The sequence below is a fragment of the Dreissena polymorpha genome, chromosome 3 (assembly GCF_020536995.1).
Source record: "Dreissena polymorpha isolate Duluth1 chromosome 3, UMN_Dpol_1.0, whole genome shotgun sequence".
Taxonomy (NCBI): Eukaryota; Metazoa; Mollusca; class Bivalvia; order Myida; family Dreissenidae; genus Dreissena; species Dreissena polymorpha.
In genome coordinates this window covers 50,531,615-50,547,507 of record NC_068357.1, presented here as the reverse complement: position 1 = coordinate 50,547,507, position 15,893 = coordinate 50,531,615, and the positions used below count along the sequence as shown (strand labels likewise).

General features: G+C 36.8%; 1 protein-coding gene across 1 annotated transcript in view; it reads right to left on the bottom strand.

Annotated features, from left to right (window-relative positions):
- Positions 1-6,024: 6,024 nt before the first annotated feature.
- Positions 6,025-15,893, bottom strand: part of LOC127874089 (zinc finger SWIM domain-containing protein 6-like) — a 358,176-nt gene continuing 348,307 nt past the window's right edge. The window contains exon 18 of the transcript XR_008046623.1: positions 6,025-6,107. The gene's annotated coding sequence lies outside the window, so the exon portion shown is untranslated. The remainder of the gene's footprint in view (positions 6,108-15,893) is intronic.

The window sequence follows — 15,893 nt, the reverse complement described above, 5'->3', positions numbered from 1 at the left end:
CCTTATTATTCTTGAGTTATCATCAGGAAACCATTTTACTGTTTTGAGTCACTGTGACCTTGACCTAGTGACCTGAAAATTAATAGAGGTCATCTGCCAGTCATGATCAATGTACCTATGAAGTTTCATGATCCTAGGCCTAAGCATTCTTGAGTTATCATCCGGAAACCATTTTACTATTTCGAGTCACTGTCATCTTGACCTAGTGACCTGCAAATCAATAGGGGTCATCTGCCAGTCATTATCAATGTACCTATGAAGTTTCATGATCCTAGGCGTAAGCATTCTTGAGTTATCATCCGCAAACCATTTTACTGTTTCAAGTCACTGTGACCTTAACCTTTGACCTAGTGACCTGAAAATCAATAGGGGTCATCTGTCAGTCATGATAAATGTACCTATGAAGTTTCATGATCCTAGGCGTAAGCATTCTTGAGTTATCATCTGGAAACCATTTTACTGTTTCGAGTCACTGTGACCTTGACCTAGTGACCGGAAAATCAATAGGGGTCATCTGCCAGTCATGATCAATGTACCTATGAAGTTTCATGATCCTAGGCGTAAGCATTCTTGAGTTATCAACTGGAAACCATTTTACTATTTCAAGTCACTGTGACCTTGACCTTTGACCTAGTGACCTGAAAATCAATAGGGGTCATCTGCCATTCGTGATCAATGTACCTATGAAGTTTCATGATCCTAGGCCTAAGCGTTCTTGAGTTATCATCCGGAAACCATCTGGTGGACGGATGGACCGACATGAGCAAAACAATATACCCCCTCTTCTTCGAAGTATGGCATAATGAATGTGTTTCAGATTCACAAATTTTTGTTTTAGTTATGTAAAACTGAACATTATCCATCCATTATATGCATCTTTTAACAATTTAAAAGCCTGAAAATTATATAGCTTTGCAAAGAAAAACAATTGAATAATTTGGAGAGTTCTGTTGTTGACGTTACATTTTGTGACGCTACAAGAATTGCTTACATAAAGTATAAAATGCATCACTCGTTGTAAGAGCACGGATGGCCGAGTGGTCTAAGCGATAGACTATTACTCCAAGGGTCAGTGATTCTTTTTTTTACTTTAGCTTTTTAGATGCAATGTTTGCATTTAAAATATATAAAGCATTAAATTACAAACGTCAATACATGCTAACAAAAATAATTTTAAACCTATTTATTTAAGCTCGATTGCATAACAAGCTCTCAAGTCCGTTTCCTTGGTGTCTATTTGGTGTCTATGAGGGAGATCTAAAGAACGCTCCCACTGTGGGGATCGAACCCGGGACCTCCTGATCGCTAGGCGGACACCATATACACTACGCCACGGCGACCTCGAATGCTAAGCATTTAAAAGGTGTTGTTAATACCAAAAACTTTTAGGTTTTAAAGGTGCAGTGGTAGAAACAATATTTTACTCCCAACGGTCAAGGATTCGAAGCCCATTGATCAAACATTTTTATTTTAAAAAATCTAGCATATTTAAATATTTTAGAATAGTCCAAATATAATCTGTTTCATTTCCCAAATGCGAAGATCTTTATTAGTATGTTTGAAAATGTGTTATAAGTCAATGATTTGTGAAATAAAATTGTAAAGATATTTTTAAATCAACATAAACAACATGAACAAATGTTTCTTATAGTAGCATTTCGACGTTTATTCACAGGTCCGTCAGCCTCTTCAAGAGTACAGCTATAGGGTGGATCTGCCCCTATGACCTTTAAATGTATCTTTGTTTACTTTGAGCCGAATTAGGTCAAATTAATACCTTCTTTCCCTGAGAGAACATGTCAATTCCGCCAAGGTAGTGTGGACAAACAAAAAGACTTCTTCCTGCCGCTTATTTGGCACAGCCGAAATTATAGCCTTTCTTGACTTTAAAAACTGTTGACTCGATACCCAGGACGGTTTCCCCAGCATGTTGAGCGTACTAATTACCGCCGTCTTATGACATTAACATAACTTAATTAAGTTACCCCCTCATAGTCCTTGTCTACTCCGTCCGCCCTCTGCGGCTGCCACCTTCGTAGCTCCTCTGCTCCTACCCTCTTCAGACGCTGTAAAACAAGTATATACGCCCTCCGAAAACAAGCATTTGGCTCAACTGGTTTATCGGGGGGTCACGGGTATACGAGTGTTGACTGTGTTAAGGTTAGTTGGAGCTGACATCCAAAATGGCGTTGTTTTGCCGATTTTTGCTAAGGAGCAACTTGTATTTTCCATCGGAAAGCCAATAGCGCACATTCCGCAATAAATGGATAAAATAATTGTAAATGATTAATATTATTCTACCTGCTTACTTTTAAAGTAATTATAATGAAGTAAATTGCTCTGAAATCAGATGCAGGGTCAATCTTCAATAGCGTTAAAACTCAGGGCAATTTTCAGTAGTTGCCTCAATATTATTTAGAACCATCTAGACCCCCGTTTTCACAGAGCTGCGACTTTACCACGATCATCCCGATCAAGCCACGATCTGGAAAAAGGTTTGGATCGGGGCGGATCGAGGCCGATCCGAGCCTAAATCGAGAAATTTTGCAAATAATGGTCTTCATTTCCACCGTACTACGATGCCCCAATGTTAAACGCGCTTCCAACACGCTTCTGCTACGATGTTACGCAGACCGTTGACTGCCGCGACATTCTAGATCATACAAGGACGCTACGCAGACCTATATGACCCTACAACGATATCACTAACATGTTTCCGATCATATTACGATTGAATTACGCTTCTAGTACGATTTTGGTGATGATGATATATATATATATATATATATCTTTGGTTTAAAACATATTTTTCACTTCTTTCCAAACTTCAAACATGAACGGACGTACTAATGCTGATCTGGCTTTACTTCAGCAAGAACAAATGTTAGTTGAACTTGAAATTGCACATATAGTTAACAGGCGGAGGCGCAGAAGAAGGCCTGGAAGATACTGGGTATGACCATGGCTATCTGCAGATAGGAGGCTCCAGTTTGGACAGTACGACACACTCCTGCGAGCACTCTGAATGGAAGACACCAATTCCTTCTTTAACTTTTTGAGGATGGAACCAGTGATGTTCGATGAGCTGCGCCGACGCCCTAGGATTCAGAAGAAAGATACAGACTGGAGGAAAGCGCTAGAACCAGGTGTCAAACTTACCATTACTATCAGACATCTCGCTTCAGGAGATAAGTTTCCTTGTCTAATGTATAACTTCAAAGTGGCTAAGAATACGATAGCGTGTCTCATTCCTTAGGTTTGCCAGGCTATCTGTGAGGAATTTAAAGATGAAGTGATAAAATGTCCTACAACTCCAGATGAATGGTCTCTCATAGCAGACGTCCCCCGAACAGTGGCTCGCTTTACCACAATTACAAGCACTTCTTTCCCGTAGTGCTACTTGCACTGGCATATGCTGATTACACATTTCTATGGATGTACTGCGGAGGTCTTGTTTCTATGTCTGATGCTCAACTTTTTTACAGAACAGAACAGAACATTTTATTATTTTATTTAAGACTTGTTCAAGTACATCGTCTCCGATACATATACATGTATAATACATAAAACAACATGGCATATCATTAAGTGAAAGAGTTATACGAACTTATTTGTTAAACAATACATTAACGAGAAGTTATTCGAAGATGAATTGTGTTTCAGTTATTAACAAAATTTAGTGAATTTTTGTAGTTTGGAGCGTCCTTAACAAACATACGAAGATTACTTAAATCGGTCTTATTACATTAGGAAAAAGTTGTGTAAATTTAAATGCAGAAGGTTTAACATAGTATTCTGTTTAATGTACTTTTTTCTAATTTAATACAGTATAACAATTGCATATAATGACAAAATGTTACTTATCCTCGATATCTTTAGAATTGCAAAAGGTACAATACCTTTCATCTCTAGGAATTCGTTTATAACGGCCTATTTGTATATTTAGAGGAAGTCCGTTTAATCTAAGCTTGATTACTGATAAATGAACGATTATTTTAAGACAAAATATCTAGACTTGTATAGATTTAACATAGAGCTATGTTCTATTTTGGACATAGTTTCTTGCTTAAAAGTGTCTATAATATGTTATGTGTCTTTAACGAATCTGAGCTGAAACAGTGCATCGAAGACAGAGCAATTGGATTTCCAGCCTCCGACCTACTTCCTCATGACAACGAGCCGATGCCCTACTTTATTCTGGTAGATGATGCATTTGGGTTGAGGACATATTTTATGAAATCTTATCAGCAAAGAGGTCTAACCAGACAGCACGTAATCACAAGCTACAAAATATCAAGGGGTCGCCGTGTGATTGAAAATGCTTTTGGTATTTTGGCACAAAGATGGCAGGTATTGCTCATAATCCTGCAGCAATTCCCAGCAGTGATACAAGACATCATAGAGTGTTGTGTTTAGCATTCATAACCTCATGAGATTGCGCTACCCAGTTTACAAAATGCCCAACTTGACCAGGAGGATGATGATCACAATCCGGAGCCCGGTGCATGGAGACAAGAAGCTAACATGCAAGAGGTACAGATGCCAGGAGGACCAAACAGGGACAGCATCGCTGGGAAGAGACAAAGGGAACTTCTTAAGCTCTATTTAAACAGCCTGGAAGGATCGGTAACATGTCAGGAAAGAATGATTCCCCACTAGTATGTGTTATTATGTACAGTGTTGGTCATTTTAAGCAGTATATGTGCGGTATAATCAAGTAATTACGAATAAACATATGTTTGGAGTAACGTTTTACAATAACTGTTTGTAGTGATTGTTTGAATATGTTTTTTCAAGCTGCATTTTTTTGGATTAAGTTAAGATTGTGAACAATCTCTGCAGTTATTTGTGAACTAAAGTACAGTTCTAGTATTTATGTTTTTGCAAAAGGAATTTACGTGTTTATGCAATGTAATATACAAAAGAAGCCATCTAAACCGCATTTGACTTGTGTATATATATAGTTTTATATACTGTTATATACAATAGAACATGAAAAGTATGTATTTGAATTATGTTTTATTTCCAAAATTATGAGTTACACTCCAATTGTGAGCAATTTAGTAAAAGAGTACCCAATTAAAATACGGTAAAGGTATGGAAACATCGAAGAAATGTAGCCGCAGAAAGATTACAGGCAGATCAACGTGCCTAAGTATATGGAGTAATAAATAATACTAGTATACTTAAAACAAGCAATTGGTTCTTATACTTTGTGTATAAAACAGAAATATATGACACAAATATTGTAACATTATCGCATTGCAAATAAAGGTTTAAACCCGTTAAATGCGTTTAAAGTTCTTTGATAACAAGGCTGATGGTACAAATGATAAGTCTTTTTGTATAAAAAAAATACGTTAAGATTATTTATTACAAGAACCAAAACTCTCATTCTTAAAACATACACAAATATAAAAAAACAAGGACTGTTTGTAAAACATGCATGCCCCCCATATGGGCTGTCCGTTGTAGTGGCAGCCATTGTGTGAATACGTTTTTTGTCACTGTGACCTTGACCTTTGCCCTAGTGACCTGAAAATCAATAGGGGTCATCTGCGAGTCATGATCAATGTACCTATGAAGTGTCATGATCCTAGGCAAAAGCGTTCTTAAGTTATCATCCGGAAACCATAAAACTATTTCGGGTCACCGTGACCTTGACCTTTGACCTAGTGACCTCAAAATGAATAGGGCTCATCTGCGAGTCATGATCAATCTACCGATGAAGTTTCATGATCCTAGGCGTATGCGTTCTTGTGTTATCATCCGAAAACCATTTTACTATTTCGGGTGAACGTGACCTTGACCTTTGACCTAATGACCTCAAAATCAAAAGGGGTCATCTGCGAGTCATGATCAATCTACCTATGAAGTTTCATGATCCTAGGAATATGCGTTCTTGAGTTATCATACGAAAATCATTTTACTATTTAGGGTCACCGTGACCTTGACCTTTGACCTAGTGACCTCAAAATCAATAGGGGTCATCTGCAATTCATGATCTATCTAATGATGAAGTTTCATGATCCTTGGCGTATGCGTTCTTGAGTTATCATCCGGAAACCATTTTACTATTTCGGGTCACCGTGACCTTGACCTTTGACCTAGTGACATCAAAATAAAGAGGGGTCATCTGCGAGTCATGATCAATCTACCTATGAAGTTTCATGATCCTAGGCGTATGCGTTCTTGAGTTATCATCCGGAAACCATTTTACTATTCCGGGTCACCGTGACCTTTACCTTTGACCTAGTGACCTCAAAATCAATAGGGGTCATCTGCGAGTCATGATCAATCTACCTATGAAGTTTCATGATCCTAGGCCCAAGCGTTCTTGAGTTATCATCCGGAAACCACCTGGTGGACCGACAGACCGACAGACCGACCGACATGTGCAAAGCAATACACCCCTCTTCTTCGAAGGGGGGCATAAAAAGAAGACAAGACACACAGACAGACATACCATTTAAATTTTACCAAACAGTAATACAATCAAGTTTCCACAAGTACAAGTATTGCCTTTATAAATACAAATTTTGAACTAAAGAGTTTGCCAAAAATTGTACATATAACAGCGTGCATCAAAAAATCTAACTGCTCTGATTTTAAAAACAAAATGAACTACTATTGTTAATTAAGTGCATGTCTGACACGACTTCAAAATAGTTTTAAGAAGTTTGACTGCTGCAAAAATAAAATGATATCGCTAGAACTGCGTGTGTCTATGCATTTTTAGCTCACCTGAACACAATGTGCTCATGGTGAGCTTTTGTGATTGCCTTTTGTCCGTCGTCCGTCGTGCGGCGTCAACATTTGCCTTGTTAACAATCTAGAGGCCACATTTATTGACCAATCTTCAATTTGGTCAGAAGGTTGGTCTCAATGATATCTTGGACGAATTCGAAAATGGTTACGTTTGCTTGAAAAACATGGCTGTCAAGGGGCGGGGCATTTTTCTTTATATGGCTATAGTAAAACCTTGTTAACACTCTAGAGGCAACATTTATTGTCCGATCTTCATGAAACATGGTCTGAAGATTCGTCCTAATGATATTTTGGATGAGTTCCAAAATGTTTCCGGTTGGTTGAAAAACATGGCTGCCAAGGGGGCGTGGCATTTTTCCTTATACATGTATAGCTATAGAAAAACCTTGTTTACACTCCCATTTTTGTCCAATCTTCATGAGACTTGGTCAGAATATGACACGTTGGATGTGTACAAAAATGGTTCCGGAATGTTGAAAAACATGGCCGCAAGGGTGTTCACTATTCATGAAAGTTGGTTAGAACGTTTGCTCTAATGACATCTTGGACTGCACAGAACAGGTCAGTTCCTTTGAATCTCATGTGAGCGACTCTGGGCCTTTCAGGCCCTATTGTTTAAATGAGTTTGATCATCATGCTCTATTTCGTGTTCAAAGAAGTTGTTTGAGTTTTTGGTCTGACACAAACCGGAGTATAAGGAGGAATATGCTGAGATTTGAGATTTGTTGTGCGCTGACTGACATTCTCAATACTCAGCTGAGTTGAAACTCAAATCTCATCTTCTGGGTTGAGCTCAAAAATTGAGAATGTTGATTATTCTGAACCCAGGTTATTTACCGCAATTAGGCGCATAGTTTTGCTCCATTCTCATGAATATTAGCTTGACTTCTATTAACCCCAGTAGGAGTGTCTGTGGTGGCGTCTATCTAGTTGTAACTAACTAACTAACCTCTCTACCTACTATACAAACAATTTGGTTTAGACGCCCCCCAGGAAGGAATGGAGTAAAAAGAAGAAAAAAAAATCTGACGATCAACGCAGGTTATCGCACAGGGATTGCCCGACTTCGGATTCTTTGTACGTGTATCATGACGTGCTCCGTCCGACATCAGTCAGTCATGGTGCGGAGGCCATCCGGCAATCAGACGGAGGCAGGCCAATGTATATGTCCCTGGAAAATACCTTGATTTTTGCCGATTCACGTACAATGAATCAGACGCGGGCGATAACTTGGCGTTGATCTTGACCAATCTTTATTTTAGATCTAAACTCGATTCCTTCTTTGGCCCGACGTCGGGTAAAATTTTAAAAGAGTTAAAATCAATCCGGATGTTGCACCATCTTACAAAATGACCGGGTGTCCGCTGATCAGACAGTTATCAGTCTCTTTTTGCGACTGAGGTATGAGTTATCCTTCCACATAATTTCATAAATGTTTTCAACTAAGTTTACATTTGAAATGCGTTTTATTCCTACGGTAAATTAATCAACATATGTGATGATGACATTCTCCGAGTTACATGTGCAAGATGGTTGCCTCTTCAAGGCAATGCCAGATGTAAGGATATAATTAAAAATTTATATAAAGAGTTTTTTTGTCTGGTGCACTTTTATCAGAACTTGAATGGAATGTTTTGAAAAGTTTCATTAAATGAAATTACCCCCAAAAACGGAAGATTTGAATGTTCCGATATTGGATAAAAATCTTAAAATTAAACGAAAACAGTATTCTTAAACAAGTTTATCTCCTATTGAAAAACGACGCCGATAACGGAATCAATTATAACAAAAACAATTGGGCGTCACAAATAAAAGAAATGTTAGAACAATTAGGGTTAGCAAATTTATGGATTAATCAAGAAAGTATTACTATATCATTAGAGAGCATAGAAATTAGAATATTAGATCAATTTAAACAAAATTTGTTAAGTAACACTAATCAATCTGGCAGACTTAGCACATATTGTATGTTTAAAACCAAATTTGAATTTGAACCGTATTTACACATAATCAAACAAAATAAATATAGAATAGCACTAAGTAAATTCAGGCTATCATCGTATAATCTAGAAATTGAACAAGGACGTTACTATAATATAGAGAGAGCAGAACGAAAATGCAAAATATGTTGTACAAATTTAATAGAAAACGAATATCATTTCATGTTAACATGCCCACTATACTCACATCTAAGAAGAAAATACTTCATATCATATTACTGCAGATGGCCAACATTAACCAAATTTAAGGCGTTCATGTCAACTACAAATAAAATGAACTACTTCAAATTGCAAAATATATTTACGATGCAAGTAGACTAAGAGAAGAACTCGTAAGCATTGAACTTTCGGACAAAAATAATCATCATTGTTTCAAACGTTAAGGAAAATTGAATTACTAATTGACTTAACTAATTGTCTGTATATATGTATATTATTCAACTTTTCTCATCGATAACATACATCATTTTATTTGTTGAGTGTGTATGTGAAATACTAGTTTTACTATTTTAATATATATATATATATATATATATGTACATTATTCAACTTCTTTCATTGATAACATGTACCATTTTATACTATGTTGTGTATGTGAAATATTGGTTTTACTATCTTTATAGTAAAAATAGTTTTCTCAATATGCCAAAAGCATGCACTGTTGTAATACTGTTATATTTATATATTCTAAATAGTTTTCTCATTATACCAATAAGCCATTTCGGTATAGTATGTTTATGTTTACAAATAAATATTCAATGACCATCAAGCACTAACATTTCATTCACGACCTTTGACCTGTAATACTAATATCTTTCTTCCTCTGTATTCAACTAACAATCACAGCAATCTTTACCTGAAGAATTACCATTTGCTTTATCAAATTGTAGGCTAGAAGCTTAGTTGTAGCTTAATTGCCGAAATAAATGTTGTTGTTGTTGTTGTTAACACAATAGAGGCCACATTTATTGTCCGATCTTCATCAAATTTGGTCAGAAGATTTGTCTCTATGATATCTTGGACGAGTTTGAAAATGGTCACGGTTGCTTGAAAAACATGGCTGCTAGGGGGCGGGGTATTTTCTTTTAATGGTTATAAATGGCTATAGTAAAACCTTGTTAACATTATAGAGGCCGCATTTATTTCCGATCTTCATGAAAATTGGTCAGAAGATTTGTCCCAATATTATCTTGGAGGAGTTGGAAAATGGTTCCGGTTTGTTGAAAAACATGGCCGCCAGGGGGCGGGGCATTTTTCTTTATATGGCTATAGTAAAACCTTGATAACACTCTAGAAGCCACATGTATTGTCTGATTATCATGAAACTTGGTCAGAAGATTTGTATCATTGTTATCTCGAACAAGTTCGAAAATGGTTCCGGTTGGTTGAAATACACGGCCCCACGGGGCGTGACATTTTTCCTTATATGGCATAGTAAAACCTTGTTAACACTCTAGAGGCCATATTAATTGTCCGTTAATCATGAAAGTGGACAGAAGATTTGTCCCCATTATCTTGGACGAGTTTGAAAATGGTTCCAGTTGCTTGTAAAACATGGCCACCAGGGGCGGGGTAGTTTTCCTTATATGGTTAGTAAAACCTTGTTTACACTCTAGAGGCCACATTTATTATCCGATCATCATGAAACTTGGGGCATTTTTCCTTATATGGCTATATATGGCTTTAGTAAAACCTTGTTAACACTCTAGCGGCCACATTTATTGTTCGATCTTCATGAAACTTGTCAGAAGATTCATTCTTACTATATCTTGGACGAGTTCGAAAATGGTTTGGGTTGGTTGAAAAACATGGCCACCTGGGCGCGTTGCAATTTTCCTTATATGGCTATAATAAATCCTTGTTTACACTCTAGTTAAATATTCTCGAAGTTTTATGCATTAATATTTATTTCGCAGAAAATTACTTAAGGAAGAAAAAAAGTGTTTATAGCTTGCATTGTTTGAATTCCAATCATGAATGCACACTTAATTACTCCAACTGACCGTTATCAGCTGCCTGAGCACAAATCAATACACATCTTTGAGTGCACCTTGTTGTTCTATTTTTCGGCGTTAGCTGTATACGCCAGCTTTTCACCTTAGCCTGACCTTTGTTAGCGTCCAATAGAATTCAAATAAAATGTCCCGCGGCCAAGTACAGATGAATACACTTCATTGACTGCATTGGCTGATTTGAGAATACGACCAGAACATTGGAAACATGCCCGCGTCTTTGTAACACTGTTTTACTGCGTGTTCAGCATGAATTTTTTTTATTTCTAATGAAAAGGCTTAATAGATAGATCAGTTTTACACTCAATCTCGACATCAATACAGTTTGTGCGTCCACCTTTTATTTTCAGAAGATTTTCAGCGGGAGAACTTTTGCACTTAAAGGCTATGTTCTCATAGTTAGTACTAACTTCCATATTCCTGTCAACATGTTAACATGTTAACATGTTAAAGTATAGAGAGCAGTGGAAGCGAAGACTCACTTTAATGCATTGCATTTCAACTCGCAAGGTATATCGGGTCAATTTGCGGCCACTGTGTGTGAATGTCAGAGTTTACATACAGGTCATCGCTGCGTCTCTACCCTATGTGCTGATCGGAGTTCGCGGCCAGGAAAATAATCGTTACATAATAAAGACGCTATAGCGTGAACTAGGTGAACTGGAATTTTCTTAAGACCAGACAGATGTTAAATGAAGATATCCAGCGATATCATATGGTATGTCAATAATAGATTCTTAATGTGTTTTACAACAATACCATGATAAATATTATTTTTAATTAATTTAACAAGAATTATGCCATCATATTGACTAATGAATTAAGCATGAGCGCAATGATTCTCGATACTGTTAATAATCGAATCAAATAGCAACGCCAGACAAACCACTAAAACAGGTTTGTTCGAAGAACGCGCGTATAAATATTTAAAATGTGTACGGATACTTCGCGTGTGGCCGATTGACTCATATGTTTTAATATCACTTCCATTCTTCTTTTGATTTTCTGTTTTGTATCTATACGTTTATGACCAGCAATATGTAATTATGTAAAATAAGCCGCGAAAACTCCGCGTATCATCCCGTACTGCGTTTGCTGCAGCTAAGAACTGCACAGAAAAAGACATTTGCTATCTTTGATCTCATTCATTGAAGTCTTTGCCTTTCATTAACTGCAACCACAATCAACGCCGTATATCTTTTTTAAAGTTATTTCTTGTTAGATCTGCAACTTGATACCTTGTTGTGCTTTTTCTTTGATGTGTGGCACTATAGATAAGAGAAGATTTTTTTTTTGAGGCACACAGTTTATTGATGAGGTCTGATTTTTTTGTGTGATCATCAAAGATTTGTTTTAAAACGGATTTATTGATTTTTTAATTGGAAATATAATTGCAAGGTGAGTCTGAAAATAGTTTAGGTGTGTTTAAAAAGAAGGCTGTCAGGGGGTAGATTTTTTTGTATGTCTCCAGTTGTTCATAGTGAAAGATTGTGAATACTTTTAGTCACATTTTTAGTTTAATCTGAGTGACAATTGCTGAGTACAAATATTGTTATCATATCTAGATTTAGTTTACTCAATTAGTTTTAATAATATCATCTTCAAACATGGTGACACTCTTTATGAGCATAAATTCTGCTCATGGTAAACTTTTGCGATCACCTTTTGTCAATTGTCTGTCTTCCGTTTTGCGTCATGAATATTTGCCTTGTTAACACTGTAGAGGCCACATTTATTATCGGATCTTCATGAAACTTTGTCAGAAGATTTGTCCCACTGATAACTTGGAAAAGATAAAAAATGGTTCAAGTCTGTTGAAAAACATGGCCACCAGGGGGGCCATTTGTTGTTCATTCTTCATGAAACTTGGTAAGAGCATTTGTTCCATTGAGATTTTGGGCTGCAAAGAACAGGTCATTTCTTTTTATCTCAGGTGAGCGATTTTGGACCTTTCATGCCCTTTTGTATATGTATGGTTTTGATAAGCGTTTACTGCTGCTGGAGTCCATTTTAGTCCGTCATCCATATCTAAAAGTGAGCTAGGGCCTGCAAACACCGTATTTGATCCCACTTGTGGCGGTCTACTAACGGGAGGGGCACACGTCTGCTTGTGTTGCTGCTGAAACTGCTGCTGTTGCACCCAAGCACGTTCCTGAGATCCCCGCACGGACGTTGAATTAACGACTTGGGATGGCCATTGCGATGGATTGGGCTGCCATTGTATGGAACAGGGATCACTGCCTTGTTTTAGGAAAGGCCAGGTCTACGCTGGAGCTGTTGTTGCTGCTGCTCCCGCATGTCAGTGTAGCGGCTGACCAGTTGTTGTACGTCAGCCTGGAAGCGGCGCCAAAGAGTCTTATTAATGCCTGCCACGGCTTGCTTAACCGAGTCCATGAAGGCATCACACTCATTCGGTTCAGGTGTATTCTTGATGCGACCCAGCATCTCTCGCTGCAGGTGAATAAGCTGTTCCCGACTATCTGCCAGGTCTGCCAAGATTGCATCATCGGAGGACCGGTTTTGAGTTCGGGAAGCTCTTGAACACGTTGATGTTGGAGATACACTTGTCGAGGTGGATACCGTTGTAGTGGAATCATCGAGGGCGTCAATGTAGAGAGCGCCTGTACCAGCGATATCAGCTTGGACATCAGCAGAGTCAGGGTTTGTTGGGACCAACTTCGCCGTCATCTGTTTCGAAAATAAGTACGAATTAATACATTATAAACATTTTCATCTGCAGTGAATATTAACATAGAAAACAACATGTTGTCCTATTATATAGTTTGACTTTTTAACCAATTCTACCATTACGCCAGATTAATATTTAACGTGAATCATTATCAATTGACTGCTGATCGGGATCCAGTCAGTTTTCGCTTGGAAGTTTGTCTGTTCCAAATGCATCAACACTTAAATATATGACAAAGTTGCGACCCTAAAATGAATGTGTGGTTATCTACTGACACTAACAGCGGTGCGTTTTTTACCTAAATGATGCAGGAAACCTAACTCACGCAGGATACAACTGTCCCTTTCTGTTAGTTCCTCATCTGGAGCACCGGATCGCGTTTTTTTCAGCCGCCCATACCTTGTTCGAATGTACCAGGTTTTTATGATGTCGGCGTCTTTACCAAGCAGATAAGCCTGTTCCCTCCAGAGATATTCTTTCTTTGGGTTTCTTTATACCCCTTTAGCTTTTTATTGTAAAGGATTTGATGTGCGCTGAGCCATTCAGTCAAATCCGGTTCCGGTACGGCGTAAGGTCATTGTCGGTCTTCGTAGGATCGTCAGAAACGTAAAGAGATCGTAGTTGGAACTTAGTAAGAACGTGGTGGGAGTGTTGTAGGAACGTACTTGATAAGATCCCGACTGTGCTACGCTTTTACTGCGCTTTAACTACGATCACGAAGATCTCTCCACCGTTTATGTAAACGGTTTTAATAATAATAATGGTTCTTTTTTTAAATGTTCAATTACCAATTCAAAAGATACAGTGTATATCACTCGATATTAATATACAGTTTGCAATTGATTTGGTTGTTGGATATTTCAAATTATTGCATATATTATAAACAGAATACGGATTCTGGGTTTGGAACAAGCCCCTATAGGTAATTGATTGTGGTATTTTGTTATGTAAATGCAGGGTCTATCATTCTGACATTTTGAAGTAATATAATGACATAACACAATATATTAGAAATATTATATTCTAGTATTCTATTTTTCTATTGGAAAAAAGTCGTAGTAATTGCGCATTTTGTTTCGCTTTGATCTGCTTTTTTGCAACAATCGTGTATACTCATAATGATATATATTGTGTGTGATATAACAATTGTGTTTTTATATTCTTCGTGCATGTGTAAAACCTCGGTTCTTTTACTAGTAAATTGATTTTTCCAAAACATTATTTATAAACATTAATGTTTGATTTGACTTACATGTTTTTTTTTATTAATTTGAAAAAAAAATGCATATCCTTAATTTTAGGTAAATCAATATTAAAAATATCCAGTTTAAATTGTGTTTGAAAAAAACAAACATTCTGGTTTATTTTAACTTGTATTGCGTTTTTCTTGATTTGGGAAAATGACATAGTCTTTAAACTTTAGGCGAAAATGTATTTTAAAAAAATATTAAAAAGGGGCTAAAATTTCAAACTTGAAATTGGGAAAAGGTTTTGATTTTAAAGAAATTCTTATCAGAGAAGCAACATTTCTCTTGAGTGAAGGGGTTTAAGGCCCCTTCGCCGAAGAAGGAAAAAAGACTTTCTCACTTCGTTTTCACAAATTTTATAATAAAAAAATGTCATGGTTGCTGACCTCTGTGTACAGCCATGAGGTCTAGAGTTTTGGTATTGAAAAATATATGTCGGTACTTTGGAAAATGGATGTCAAAGTGCATTTCTCAAAACTATAGCAGAGCTTAATTTGTTAAATTTCATTCTACTTGGAAAAGCTAGAAAACTGGTTCAATTAATACTCGAGGTAAAGTGAAAAATATGACGAAACGTGGTTTGTGTATTAATGGTTCTGTTATTGGCTACATAACCCTATTGGACCTTATTTTCTACCTGCCAAGAGGGCCGGTATTCAGATATCTTTTCAAGGACCTGATGCAGTTGTACGTTTTTTCTAGGGCTAACAAATATTGACAGATAAAAAAAACATGTGACCGTTTAATACTGATGTAAAACTACTAATAAAGACAGTACAATCGGGTACAAAACCGTATCAAAAAAACATGCCATGTTCCTTCTTACTTCCGGTCTGAGTGTTCACGAGTATTTTCTTAATGTATAGTTTGTACAAATATCCATAATAGTTTTTTTAATCATTTTTATTCTAAAAATACTTATAAAATCCCCATTTATTTTGGACAACAAAGTTTCTATTTTATCATAAAATTATTACAAAAGAGTTTATGTTTTGAAACATCAACTCTTTTATAATAATTTTATGATAAAACAGAAATTTCATCTAGCAACTTTCAGGGAGGTCATCGTAAATACGTTATAAGACTTTATTTTGAAAACACATAAAATGATTGCTGACCAAATGTAGAATGCAGCCGATATGTAGGCAGCTATCCACAAAAATCTTATAGAAATACA